We start from the raw sequence: 13,147 nt of genomic DNA on the forward strand, positions 1-13,147 counted from the left end.
AGCTAGAAAGGAAAAGCTTCCTTCTAGTGTGGATGCTTGCCTATGAAGCATGGCAGAGTTATGTCACATGTAATGGTCCATGGTGCAGGGCCAGTGAGCATGTGGCTCCATGCTGGCCACTCAGGATAGAGCTCAGGGGCTGGACAGACCTCAGGGGACAGAGCATAACAGAAATGTGAGAGAAGTAGGGGTTCATCTGAGGCTTTTAAACCAATTAAAAGATGACCCAGCACGGAAAACAGAGAAAATTTTTACATCTTCTAGAACTGCTGCGTCTAGGACTTCCTATCAGAACAGTTATGCACTTGTTTCCCACATGGTCTTTGAGATGTGACAGAAACCCTCAGCCTGCTTCCACACTTCCCCAGTACTCACTACCAGTGCTACACACGTTTGCCTTTCAATAAATGGCCCTCCTTTTGTGCTTGCCCTCGGAATGTATGTCTTATCTTCCAAGAGTTGCTGAGTTCCTTGGTTGTGTCCCACAGCCTGGAACTGAAGCATGTGTGCTAAATGTATGATTATTTAATCTCTAGTAAGATGTATTTCAGCAGTTAATATCATCATATACAAAACAGCAGGGTGCACTTTTATTATCTTTGCAGAATTTGTGTTTATGTTTATTGTTTTGTTTTAGTTCTTGGTTTAAAACAGCACATTATTACATTACAGTTCTGGAGGTCAGATATCCAAAATAGGTTTCACGGAGCTAAAATCTGGGTGTCAGTATGGCTGCACTCTTTGGTGGCCCCAGAGGAGACTCTGCCACCTTGCCCTCGCAGCTCTGGGGGTTGCTCCCACTCCCTGGCTCCAAACCCTTGTTCATTCCAAGGGGAGCAGCAGAGCATCTTCATACCTCTGTCCAACTCTGACTCTCCTGCCTCTCTCTTTCCCTCATAGGGATCCCTGTGATGACATCAAGCTCTGCATGAGAGGGTTCAGGATCCACCACCCCGAAGTATGACACCTTAGCATACTGGGCATCTTGTGTTGAAGGAATCTGAGAAACAGCAAGTGCAGGCAAGTGTGTTAGTCAGTGTCCCATCACTATGATAGCCATAATAATCAACTTATTGAAAGAAAGACTGATTCTGCCTTTTGGAAGTTCCAGTCTACGGTTGATGAGGCAATACACCATAGCATGAGTATGACATGGTGGAGCAAAATAGCTCACTTCATGGCCAGGGAGCAAAAGGGAGAAAAAGAAAGCAGCTAGGGCCCCATATTCCTCTTTGAGGGCACAACCCCACTGGCCTAACTTCCTCCCACTAGGCCACTTTCTAAAGTGTCTACACCAGGGCTGGGGATTTAGCTCAGCGGCAAAGCGCCTGCCTGGCAAGCGCAAGGTCATGAGTTCAGTTCCCGGTACTGGAGAAAAACCAAAAAAATTAAAAATTAAAAATTAAAAAAAAAATAAAGTGTCTACCCCATCCCAATGACAGCATGGGCTGGAGGCACAAGGGCCCACTGGGACACTTAAAATACAAATTAAAGCAGAAGACCTAGCTGATTTTTTCTGCCCTTCTCCTCTGATGCAGGTCATAAGGTCCTGTGTGAGAGGTGGCCTCCCTGGACCTGGAAGAACGGAGCACCCCACCTCCAGGATAAGGGACTCCAGGAAAAATCTGAGCAAACAAGCTTTGATGTTCCCCCAAGTCATGCTTTTTTTGACCCCATCATATTTTCATTCTTCATTAAATCTACTATGAAAACATTCATGTTTAACTATTTCTTCAGGTGTTCATTTCTTTATGAATGACTCTACATCACATAAAACAAATAAATTCATATGTCTTTTGTTATATGAGTCACAGTGAACCCAAGATGCTTGACGAAAAAGATGTATTTTTTCTCTTCTTCACCTGGATAATCCAGGATAATCTCCCCATCACAAAATCCTTAATCCATTTGCAACGTCCCTTTGCCATGTAATGGAATAAGTTTACAAGTTCCAAGGATTAGGAAGATGGCCCATTAGTCTGCCTAACACAAACAAGGAACTGTTACTGTATTAGTCAGCTTTCTGTTGCTGTGATATAATACCTCAGAAAATCAACTTATAAGAAGGAAAGATTTCTGAACAACTAATTTGAACACAACAATATGCAGTGTAACAACCATTGCTGAATTCCTACCACCTTGTTTAGTGAAGCTTTGTATCATTTCTAATTTTTTATTACTTTTTATTCTCTTTAATTGTTTGATCAATCTTGTGTTCTTACATCTGGTAATCTCAGCAACTTCACTGAAGATAACAATATGTAATATAACATCCATTGTTAATTCTTATCATCTTGTTATGAAATTCTGATCATTTTTATTGTTTTGGGGTTGTTTTGTTTTTGTCTTTATTGTTGTTATTTTGTTATTTTTTTCCCTTTAAAATAAAAAAGAAAGATTTATTTTGCCTCATGGTCGCTGGCTTTCTCGTGCTTAAGCCTATGATGAGGCAGGGGGTACATGGAAGAGCAACACTGCTCACCTCACAGCAGCTGTGAAACAGACAGAGAGAGAAAGGAGTGAGACCCCACCAGTCCCAATATCACCTCCTCCAGGGAACCTTCAATGATCTCACTTCCTTCCATGAGGCTTTATTTCCTCAAGTTCCTCCTCCTCCCAATAATGACAGGGGCTGAGGACCAAGTCTTTAACACATGACACTTAGGAGACACTTAAGGTCCAAACCATAATGGGTACTGTCTTCAGGCCTTGAGGTGCAGGAAAGGAATGGTTTCCAGAACACAGAGAGGTATGATGGTGGGGGAGGAAGAGGCAAGAGGCCCCGTGGCGGAGGAAGTAAATACCAGACCCAATCTCTCCATATTTTGCAAAATAGTTTTGAGATGATCTGACTTAAAGTGGAGGCTACATAGTACACACAAATTTAACTTTAGGGATCTTGGCTGGAGAGTTAGTCCACTAAAGGGAGAGTCACGGTAACACAGAAGAGAAAGAGTTCAGACCCCAGAGCCAGACTGCCTGGGTTCAAACCCAGTGCTCTCCTCTACTGGGCACGCTGGACAATGTATTTCAGCCCTCAGTATCTCTCTCTGCAAAACAGGCGTGACCAGAAGACCACCTGATTTACAGGGTGGCTGGGATAATTGAATGAACTGGTATTTATGGATCACTTAGCATGGCTAACAGTAAGTGCTATTGTCATTGTTCTTGAGAAGAGGTTGAAAGTGGATTTTGATGAGAGCCCTCTTCATGCTGCAGAAAAAAACAAAAATGGTTTCATATTAGAGAGTATGAGGTCAAATACTCAGAACTGCAGGTCCTGATTTTCAGACAACGTATTTTGCACATTGGGCAGCACTCTGTGGCTTCCTCCAGAGTGCAGAGCAAACAGGGCTTACATATTTAACAAGCACATCTGGAAAGGCCGGCGAGTGCTCAGAAGCTACTGTGGAATTCAATAGAACACCAGCTCTGCGATGCATTTAAAACATGGCTACAATATCTTTAATGCTTCTATCTTTAAACTATAAAGCCTACCTCTCCTCCCCTCTGAGTATTGGCTGGACTTCAGGGCTGCTTCTAGTAAACAAAATAAAGCAGAAGTGATGTGTGAAACTTTGGGAAAACAGTGGTAACTTGGTTCACGAACTTAATTTGTTCTACAATTTTGGATAAGATGGCCATGCTTGTCTTTGTGTGGGCAAGATGGCTGCAGTCGTGTCTGTCACCTGATACAGTTTGCAAACAAAAGCAAAATTTTGCCCAACACTTGTGTGTGCAGGCCAAGTTATCTGCAAACAAAAGCACTGGTGAATCGAGGTATCACTGTGTATCTTAAAAGGTATGGTGGAGTCCTTGCTCCTTTTCAGTCAGGGCTTTCCAGAGAAACAGAACCAAGAGAATATACAGACAGACGGGTAGAGATCCAAAGATAAGGACAGGGTGGGGGGTGAGGATGGAGAAGGGGGGAAGGACAGAAGGCAAGGGAGGGGGAAGTACACATGGATCTCTTAGCGGACTAACCCCCATGATCATAGAACTAACAGCTCCACAATAAGATGCTTATACCCTGGAGAGCCAGAGAGGTCAACAGTGTGGCTCAGGCCAAGAAGCAGAAGCTTCAGAATCACAAAGGCCAACATGCAGCCTCTACTCTGTCCCCAGAGAGACACTGGTGCAAATTCCAGATGTCAAAACCCAAAACACCCAGAGTCTGGTGTCCAAGAGCAGCAGCAGGAGAAGCAGGTCCTGCTCCAGAAGGCAGAGCTGGAGACAGAGGATGTCCATCTAAGTCCCTGGCTCACCAGATGGAGCTACCGCATTAAGAGCAGGTCTTCCCTGCTTGGTTCTCTCCCACAAGCCACTCTTCTCTGGGAACACCATGCACACACCCACTAACAACACTTCTCCAGCCACCTAGGCATCTCCCAGTCCAGTCAAGTTGACACCCAAAATTAACCAGCACCACTGCCGCATGACTTGCCATGTCACAAGGACACTCAAGAAACCTATGGAGAGACCCATGTTATGAAGGACCTCTCAACTATCTTGAAAGCAGATCTTCTGGCTGAGTCAAGCCCTCAGATACCTGCAGCCCAGACCAACACCTGACTAAAACATCATGAGAACCCTGAGGGGAGAACCACTCAGCCAAGGTGCTCTCAGATTCCTAACCAGGAGAAGCGGTATGAGACAATAAAGATCTGTGGTATTAAATCATTAAGTTCTGGGTTCATTTGTTATGCAGCAATAAAAACTCAATAGAAGATCTTTTGTTGATAAAGTTTTAATAATCAGCCTGATTGTATTATCAGAATCATATCTGTAATGCATGTATGTATTCCTGTGTCTACGTATTGGGAAATGGACTTAAATCCTTCAAGATTTATGAACATATTTTCAACATGTGATATGTACATCCTGAGATCTGGGTTATATCTAAGGAGTACTCTCTGTATGGCTCTTTTAAAAATATGGAACATGTGCCTTTTGACTATATCATATAATCTACCCTGTTACTACTAGGAGCCCATGGACCTTTTGCCATCTTTGAAGGTTCCTTCAAAGACTAAGAGAATTTTCCTAATTCACTTTGTCCTAATCTCAGAGGACCTGCTATTCGCTGACAATGTCTCACAAGCATACACACATACAAACTTAGGGAGAACAAAAGCTCATGCATCCAGCATTAATTACTAATAAATAGTTAATTAATAATGCAGGTGCCAGCTCCTTATTGTGACAAAATGAAAAGACACAATCCCTGTTCTCAGGAACCTACAGCAAAATCCCCATAATGTAGTTACACGTTACAACTGTAACAGAGATGCCTTCTAGACTCTTGAAGGAAGGTAGGAGGCTGCCTGGGCAGCATTAAAGAAAAGAGCATGTTTACACTGGGACCTGAGTCTGACTTTCAAAAAGGATTTTAGTAGCAGCTTGAGGACCCTTACTCTTGCCCTGGGTGGAAAACTAGAAGGAAAAGCAGTGTGATGTTTCTGATCTACAGTATTATACAATGCCTCGTAGACTGTTCAAGTTCAACAAAAGCACTAAATAATAACAAGGGTAATCCGAGGCGTGCACATTACCCCTGAATGCCCCTGTGGCTGCTGTGAAAGGTTGGAGTCGAGTGCTGTGGGCAGGTGGGGTCATGGCCAACACCTCTTTTCCTGGCAGGCTTTGTTCCAGGTCAGTCTGACAGCGACACAACACTGCCTGGGCTCAGACACGAACAGAACTCACCGAACAGGTGGAATTATAGATCAGCAAGAGCCGTCAGCGTGTTTATTCACTTGCCAGATTTATTTATCAGGTATGGGATTGAAAGGATTTCCCCACAGGATATGTAGAGATTAGTGTGCTTTTCCAACAAGCGCTTACACTAATCAGGTCTTGGTTTTTGTATGCTAGCACAACAGTGCTTGTGGACCCCGGCTGGCATTTCGGGAGAGAACAAACACGCACTCTGACAAACAAAGCCAGCTGAAATGTGGATGTCTGTCTGTCACTCTGAAGAGCGGCTGTCACTTTTTAAATGCCCATGAGCATATTTTAATGGTAGGTCCATTTGGTATCCTGACAACGAAACAGGTCAGCATTTACTTGAACCCCAGATATCCGAATGAGAAGGAAGATTTTTCTTTCCCTCAGCACCGTGTCTACCAGCAGGCAGGCATCAGATGTCCTGCTGGAGCTCTGCGCACCCATGCCAGGTCTCTGAAAGGGCAAGGAGCAAGGACACATCTTCTCCAGCAAACTTCCTGGACACCTGCTCTTCCGTGTGTCTACAGGGAGTCCAAAACGTCCAGAGGAACAGTGAAAAACCCATCACCCTCATCTGGTCTGGCTGATGCCAAACATCTGGATGCTACCTAAGAAGCTATTAGGATCACTTGTCCTTACTCTCCTTTACAAATAAGCCCAACAGTTAAATCTTGGTTTCAAGCTGCAAAGTTCATATACTTTCCATAAGCATCTTGAGCAGACTGGTCTTTATTATTCTTTTCCATTAAACACTGAGCAGTTAGCCAGGTGTGATGGCACATGCCTGTAACCCCAACACTCTGGGAGGCAGAGGCAGAAGGATTTGTGTTCAAGCTCAGCCCGGGCAACTTAGCAAAATGCTGTCGCAAAATAACGTAACAAATTAAAAAAGCATTGGGGATGTAGTTCAGTATGAAGGTGCTGGGTTCAATGCCCAGTACCATAATAAAATATAAAATTAAATTAAATTGAAAAAAAGTAGTTCAGTCACTCTCAGCAAAGAAATCAGGAAATGGGGAAAAATCATAAAGGTGATTTCAAACTCTCTCTCAGGTTCTTCAAATGTCCATTTATCACGGGCAAAGGGCCTTAGTGCAAGGAAAAAAAATGACATGCTAAATATTCCTAGGCTTCAGTGACCTCCACTTTGAAAACCACTTTCTCCCTCACAGTGGCTTGGTTTTACACAAAGGTAAATTATACCCACAACTCAAGCAATTGCTTGTTAGGAATTTTTCAAAACACCCTGAAGGAGGCCAATGGACTAGAGAGCGCTGTCAGGCCCCAGCTGACCCTAAGGTTGCCAGGCGCTTGGTCAGACACAATGCGTAGTTACAAGGTGTGAGCAGCCCGTGGGTCCTGTCCCTGGCTGAGTCACCAGCTTGCTACTTTCCTTTCTTCTTCCTGGTTGCCTGCTACTCACTTACAGCTGCCCACTTACGGCTAAAGAAATAAGCACATGAGCAACAGAGCAGGGAAACACCATGTTTCAGGCCCTGCGGTAGAAGCCTTCTGTTCACAAGGAAGGTACTGCCTTTCCCATGTTATTGCGGAGGAAACCGAGGCTCGTTAAGATAAAGTAATTCACCTTCTTTGTGACTGCATTGAGATTTGAATTCAAGTCTGTCCATCGAAATGACAGTATAAAGTTGCAGTTAAAATCTGTTGAATTCAGCAGGCCTCGGTGTGAATTTGTGCTCAGGTCTGTAACTTTGGGCCAGCTGTTTAAATTTCTTTAAACCTCACTCCCATCATCTGCAAAATGGAGGTAAGAACAATAACATTGCCACAGGGTTTTGTGATAATGAGAACATGGATGAAAGTACTCGGTTTAGTGAATGCAGGATGCAAGCGTTTTTTTGCTGTTGTTATTTTTTTGTTTGTTTGCTTTTCTTTGGGTACCAGGAATTGAACTCACAACCTTGCACTTGCCAGGCAGGCGCTGTGCTGCTGAGCTAAATCCCCAGCCCTGCAAGCATTTGATAATTACTAGTTGTCACCATTAGTACCCACTATGTCTGCTGTATCTCACTCAAGTCTACAAGATCTCTTGACTTCTGTTGCCAGGCTTTTAATAAAATACACTAGTTATTCCATATTCACCTTCAAGTTAAAAAAAAAAAAAACAACTAGTTACTCAAACCATAGAGATTTTTCTTGTTTACTCAATAGGAAGTCTGAAAGTAGATGGTCCTAGGATGGATAGGTTTGGTGACTTAATGATGTCATTAAAGACTCAGGCTCATGTATTATTCCTCATGATTATAAGATGGCTGCCTCAGCTCCAGACCTCACATCTTCACGTGACAGAATGGGAGAGAGGAGGACAAACAGAACTGTCTCCTCCTGTTTCTCTCTTTTATCAGAAAGGAAAATCTTTCTTTGATGCTTCCAGTAGAATTTCTGTTACATTTCCTTGGTCAGAGTGGTTGTACATCTAATTTTAATCCTGTCTATATGGAAATGAGATTGTCATGGCTGCCTTAGACAAAGGTCTGTAAACTTTTTCTTTAAAGGACTAAGTAATAAATACCTTAGTATTTACTGGCCATACAGTCACTTCTCACAACTACTCAGTTTCACTGTCACAGCATGAAAGCAGCCAGATAATTTGAAAACAAATGTATATGTCTATATTCCAATAAAATCTTATTTTCCAAGGAGTTGGCAGTGAAGTTTGGCCAGTCCTTGCCTTCAACCAGTCCTGGTGTGATCAAGCAGAAGGCTTCCCCGATTAAAGTTAAATTCTATTAGCAAAGAAGAAAGAGGAGGGAGCAGCTGTTGGGGCCAGGAGTCTCAATTCCGGAAAAGAGGGAGATTTGAAGTTCTGAGGACCAGTTGCTGACAGAAAGCATCAGGAAGCCACGCACTACCCTTTCCCAGACCTGTCAAAGAACCAAGGGTTTCCTGGTACCTATGCCAGTGCTCAAGCTTCTTGGGAAGGGCCAGCTCCCCAGGTGCCTGACACGTTTGCATGAGGAACCACAGAAGAAGTCAGTCTCACCCGCTCAGTCTGTAATGTTAGCCAGAGACCCTTGACTTTCATCTGTTCTACCTACTGTGTTGCTATGTATGGCTTGGAGATTTTGTGAGGAGGAGGAAGGAATGGGAGAACAATAATTATTCTTTTAAAAAGTGACACCATTAGCATTAGTATAAAAGATAATATCTACTCTTCTCAAAAAACAGCCTAAGTATATGTCCCATAATTCCACTAAATCCCCCCTGAGATGCCGTGTTCAGGAGCCAGCTGTTTCTCTTGATATCCAGCCACTGTAGCTTTTCTTCAGCCTTGCACCTCCTGTCATCTGCAGGACCGGTCCTCAACTCTGCTGTAACACAGAGTTTCCCCAATGTATGAGGTTTCTTGCTGATCTAATGAAAGCATAGTTTTGTACTTTTTATGTGTGAGTCATCAAATTACACACTTGCTGCAAAGGAGAATGTAGAGAAATAGAAGACGCCATCACTTTGCTCATTGATTGGTTGTAGAGAGAAAATACAAACAAATATTGAATATGAAGTTATGAGCATGATCAGAAAAACACATCTTTTTAAAAGGAACATATGCAAGGAGTGGCCAAAATATATGGTGAATTTTCATTTTTTAAAAATTATTATAGTAAAGGATCCATTGCCATTGATTCTCCCTCAAAATACTCCCCCCCACCGTTGCTTCTAACACCCGTATCCTATTCTTGCCACTTTCTGAAGCAGTTCCAGAAGCCTTCCTTTGTGATTATCTTTACAAGGCACCATCAAAAATACACTGAATGCTGCTGCTGAGTGCCATCCAAGGGAAAGACAGGCTCATAAAAACATCAAGATGTGGCCTCATCTACTCAGGTGCCACGGTAATCTGGTACCATGCAACTTCTGGCTGTTCCCCAAAGTCAAAATGACAATGAAAGGTAAACGTTTTGAATTGATTCAGGACACTAAGGCAGCCACAACTAAAGACTCTCATGAAAGAGGACTTCCAGTACTGCTTCAGAAAGTGGCAAGAATGACGGGATAAGTGTGTGTACTTTGGAGAGTATTTTGAGGGAGATTAATGCCAAAGTGTCTTTTGCTGCAGTAATTTTTTTTATTTTAAATATTCACAGTATTTTGTGGTCATACCTCATGTGTGCAAATCACAAAATAACACAGTTGGTAGTAAACAGGACACAGAGAAGAACATATAGTCATTTTCCTCAGAATTTTTTTCCTGCTTATAGAGAGCAAATATAAAAATTAAATTTGAAATTATAAGCATCATTAGAAAAAATTTTTTTAAAAAAGGGCATATACACTTCAAGATGAATTTCATCTTGCATCAGTCCTTTGGAATAAATACATTCTTTCTGGTAAGACCACCACGACTCATCTTGCAAGGCAATTTTCTCTTTTAGAATTACATTTAGATCCACTTTTTAAACCACAGAAGAAAACTGAACTCATCTGGTTACAGTGTAGCCTATTTCATTTCTCTTACTGTGGTTGCTGGCTTTTTACACCTGGATGGGTGCAAACATCTGCTCCACCTTCGGGAAAGCAGCTGCTAGCACTGAATGTTTAACAGAAGTACCTGGGTCTGCAGAGGGGACCCCCATGATGGCCACTCTAACTATCAAAAGCTGATGGAGAAGTCGGGGGCCTCCTTCTGCTGGCAAAGCCCAAGAAGGGCTGGAACTGGACCTTAAAATCGGGCAAGGTTTGGTGAATAATAATAAGGATTCAACAATGCAAAGGCACTCTAGTTCCTGGATTCAAAGCCCAGTTTTGCCATTTACTAGCCATAGACATAGTGTAGTGGTTGATCGATTATGTCAATTTGAGAAGGTCAGAAGCCTAACTAAACTTGGCTCAGCAATTGGCTCAGCAATTCTACACCCTAGGGTGTGGAGGAGCCACCCTACAGTGGCTCATCACCTAGATGATATAAAAGGGAAACGAGGAAGGACAGAGGAACTTCCATTCCTTTTGAGGAGCTCCAGTCTTCACCTTCAGCTGGACTTCGTCTCCTGGCTTCTAGTGCAGACTCTTCGGCTCCCACCTTGGATCCTTCAGCCTTCCCGTCACAGACTCATCAGCCTCCTGGTACGGACTTGTACCTAACACTGCAGTAAACTCCAGACCCTGGACTGATTCCTTCGGTCTTCAGTGTGCAGACATCCTCTGCACGCTTCCTCATACAACTCTCTGGCTGACCGTCGTAAGCCAATCTTGTAATTTCTTATACATTTGTACATCTTGTGTTGTGTCTGTTTCTCTAGTAAAACCCTGACTGATACACCTGGGATGAATTTCTCTGGCCTCTCTCGCCTTCAGACTTCTTAACTAGAAAAGAGAATAATAAGACTATTGATCCCTCAAAGATGTTATGAGGATTAAATGAGTTAATATGTGTAAGACACCAAATATAATGTCAGTGTTGGCTATTTCAGTATTATTATTCCCTGCAACTGAATAAAATCTCATTGATCAGCCTTCCTGGTCAATCTCAAGGATACAAGAAGTCTCTCGTCTTTCAGCTGTTACACGGTATAATCCAATCAAGTGGCAAAGCCTGACCTTTGCATTCAAACCAGTGCTTCTTGCTTCCTGCCAACAGCTGGGAGCTGGCCTAGGTTTGTAAATTTGTAGTTGAGAGGGGGACCTGCACCGTCACTGTCTGTTTCTCCTTCCTGAATCTTCCACCTTCTCCATTCACTGACCAGTGGCTCCCATCTTGTTTTAATCCCTTCAGACTACTACAACAAAATACCATAGAGATGGCAATTTATAAATAACAAAAACATTATTCACTGTTCCGGCGGCTGGAAGTCCAAGATCCAGGTGCTGGCGGATTCAGGGTCTGGTGGGGGCTCGCTCTTTGCTGCGGAGACGATGTCCTGTTGCTGTGTCCCCCTCACGGCAGAAGGTGCGAGGAAGTCGCTTTGACCTCTTTTATAATGGCAGGAATCCCTTACTCCCCTCCCTAAAAGCCACACTTCTTAATACTGTCATATTGTAGACAGGGTCCCAACATATTAACTTTGGGGAGACACCAACATTCAGACCACAGCTGATGTCAGATCCCAAGGGCCTTTGAGGAGGATTCAGCTGTCACTCGGGATTGGTACCCGTGGGGTGGCAAGGCATACATCCTGGCTCTTTCCCTTGGGCAGTGATCTTGTGGGTGTTTTTCAATTTTGTCCCCCATTGTTGAAGGTCCCCTCCCTACAGTCCTGATGCAGATAGCTGTGCTGTCTAATGTGCTTGCGCTCTGATAACTTGCAAGACTACAAACAACCCTCCCTGCTTTGGGGTCCCATCAGTCCTCTGCATCTCCAAACTCCATCCCGGGGACCCCTGTAAGCACTGGAGATAGGTGGAAAAGCCCAGCACGCCGACACTTCTCTGAAGAGAAATCTTCCCTGCTGCCCTCTCCTGGGTCCTCAGCCTGCGGGGAGGGATGGCACCAGCAACACCCCAGCAAGGATATACACCGGCCTGAGATTGAGGAAATCCCACAGTGTTCCCCGCCTGGCTTTCAGCAGAAATTTCACCACTCACGAACACAGAGCCCCTTTCTAGTGACCTATTAGGAGCTGGCCAGAGCCAGCTTGGCTCAGACTAGACGGAGCATGTGGGAAATTCCCTGGAGCGCAGCTCGGGGGTCTCCCAAGGTGAAGAACTTGACTACTCGGGATGGAATTTTCTGCTTGGTGTAGACAATGGACAGCCAAAGTGTGTTTCTCTTTCCTGATCCACCCGCAGCAACAACGCGAGCGACTGGATTTGCCTTTGTATTTACACGCCTCCCTTTTCCCCAGAGCCAGGTAGCCGGGAGAACACCGGAACATAGTATTTAAAATAAAAGAGGAGCGTGGCAAACACGGACCTCTCGGGGAAGAGGGTCTCAGTAAGGAGACACAAGACCAGCCCCAAGCCAACACAGAAAAGTGAACGGCATTCCAAGGAGCGGAAAGGAGGCTCTCTTGTGCCTCTCAGCAAACGAGGGCGCCCGGCGCCCGCGGCGGGGTCAAATGAGGTCAGACAAGCTTACCGCTCGCGCCCCGGGAATTAGGGGCAACTCGGGGACAGCTGCTGCAGAAGGATCCGCGTCCTCCGCTCGCTGAGCAGGTCAGCACCCCGGGGGGAAGGAGAAGAGGGAAGGGGGGAGGCCCCTGGGAGGTGCCGTGTCTCCCCCCAGGAAACCCGAGACCGTGCTGGGCGGAAAGCCCAGAAAAGAGGCGAAGGATGATCCCCGCTGTGTTCTGCGCCTCTTTACAGCGCGACCCCTAAAGCAAACACAAACCAAAACACTCGTGCAAATATCAACAGATTTGCATCACTGACAGGCCCCCAAAGCTGATTCTCTGAGTTGTAGACAACGAAAAATCGTGAAGTACAAATCGCCCCGAGGCCACCCGAGCAGGGACAGCACGCCGCC

The sequence above is a fragment of the Chinchilla lanigera genome, unplaced genomic scaffold, assembly GCF_000276665.1.
Source record: "Chinchilla lanigera isolate Chin_1 unplaced genomic scaffold, ChiLan1.0 scaffold00064, whole genome shotgun sequence".
Classification (NCBI taxonomy): domain Eukaryota; kingdom Metazoa; phylum Chordata; class Mammalia; order Rodentia; family Chinchillidae; genus Chinchilla; species Chinchilla lanigera.